General features: G+C 35.3%; 1 protein-coding gene across 3 annotated transcripts in view; it reads right to left on the bottom strand.

Annotated features, from left to right (window-relative positions):
* SRBD1 (S1 RNA binding domain 1) overlaps positions 1–1982 on the bottom strand; it is a 165613-nt gene that overhangs the window by 42049 nt on the left and 121582 nt on the right. The window lies entirely within an intron of this gene.

Raw genomic sequence — 1982 nt, 5'->3', positions numbered from 1 at the left:
TAGCGACTTTTATTGCCAGGCAATATGATAAGGCTCTATAATATCTAATTTAATCCTCACAATTGTACAAAATATGTACAGGATTTCATGTAGCAGCTTCATATATAAGAATTTATTCTAAGGAGACGGTAAGACATGTGAAAAGGTGTGTGCGTGTGTGTGTGTGTGTTCAATCTAAATTGAAGGGAATGATACAAATAAATTATAAAACAGACAAAACATGAACTATTATGAAGTCATCAAAAAGTATAAGGTAAGGGAGAATAGATATTTTATCAAAATACCTTGCAGGAAGAAAGGTCCAACATAATGTACTGAGTTGAAATATTTTTTAATTCCTCTAACAGCTACACTCATGTGAGAAAAATTTCTGCAAGGACTGCTGTCATCAGTAATCCTGGATGTTGCCTACATTCTTCCCCAACTTTTGCTTAGTAAAGTACTAAAGAGTTAACACTATTTTCTAAAAGTAAAAATCATATATGTTTAGAGGAGGAAATACTCAACAAAGTTCAATATCATAATAATGTCTTTGACATTAAAGCAGACACATTGATTTTGTCATTCTAAAAACATTTTTGAAGCAACTATTATGTACCAGACGCCGTGCTAGTTGTGCTAGGTGTTGAAAGTACAGGAAAAAGCAAGTGAACTACATGTCTTCTTTTTTTTTGTGGAACTTATTTGAATTGTATAAACAGTCTGTTTTGAATTCAAAGAAATATTGTTTGGGCCATTACATTTTTACCTAAAATTTATGAGATTTTAAAAAAGGAATATAAACAGTCATTTATGCTAGTCAGCCTTTCTGAGGTCAGAAGCCACATTTTAATTGTTATTCTACCACAAATTTGTGAAGAACTGTGGATCCCAACTGTTCTTATCTTTTTTTTTTTCCTGAAGCACTAAAATTATCTCACAATTATTTTTTAAAATGTCTTTCCAGATGAAACATTGTCTGTGGACTACTGCTACAGGCTACAGCTACAGCAACAAAATTTCACACTGCACATTCCATATTAAACTTTACGTTTATTCTCAAGTGTTTTTCTGATTTAATAGTCTTGACTATTTTCTTTAGCAATTATCACTCACTCATGTCCCTTCCTGTCTCTTACTATTGCCAAAATACAAAATGTAGTTAGAAACTAAAGATGCATAAAAGCTTCACGAGCAACAATTTCAAATAAAGCAATTCATTTCCTCATCTTGTATCTACTTTTCTTTGACTGACATGTGACAGTTTAAAAGTCATCCAGGAGAGTGAGTGTTGAATGGCCTATAAAAACAGAACTGACAGAAGAATGGGAAACATTTGAGAGAACAGAGTATGTGGCTTAAGCGTAGTTCCTCCTCCAATTCTTCAAATCCAGTATACAAAAGAGGCCTTTAGAATATTCCCTTTGGAGACCAAGACAATGTTCAGCACCACAGAAGTACCGTCTTTAATTTATGTGAATTTTTAGGACAAAACTAATGTGTGGTGAAAAAGTCAGAACAGTGCTCCCCTGTGCGTAAGAAGGGGCAGGAGCAAACTTCCTGGGGTAGAATTGTTCTACATCTTAATAGGTGTGGGTTATGCATTTGTCAAAACTCATTGCACTGTATCACCGCCCTTTTCTGCATGTCAATTATACCTAAAAAATTGTAAGTAAACAAAAATCCAATTTTAGTTTATGAACTGTTAAGGCAGATAAGCATTTTAGGAGAACAGTGATGTCCCTAATTACAGCGCTCGCGCTCTCTCTCTCTCTCTCTCTCTCTCTCTCTCTCTCCCCACTACTCTATAGCAGGTGGCTGGGGTTCAAAATAGAGATGACTCGTGGTTTTTGCTCTTTGGAATCTGATGGGAAATGTCCTCCCCAGATGGCTCACTTCCTGAACTTAAAAGGTAATTCTTTCTTCCTCAGTCTCTAGACAGTAATTTTCAAGGCCAGAGTCATTCTCAGCAGAGCATCAGCAGACTACAGGGGAACTTATAT

This window comes from Myotis davidii, unplaced genomic scaffold (genome assembly GCF_000327345.1).
Source record: "Myotis davidii unplaced genomic scaffold, ASM32734v1 scaffold6, whole genome shotgun sequence".
In the NCBI taxonomy this organism is placed as follows: domain Eukaryota; kingdom Metazoa; phylum Chordata; class Mammalia; order Chiroptera; family Vespertilionidae; genus Myotis; species Myotis davidii.
Note: the sequence above shows the minus strand (reverse complement) of the source record. Positions and strands in the feature narration are given on the sequence as shown.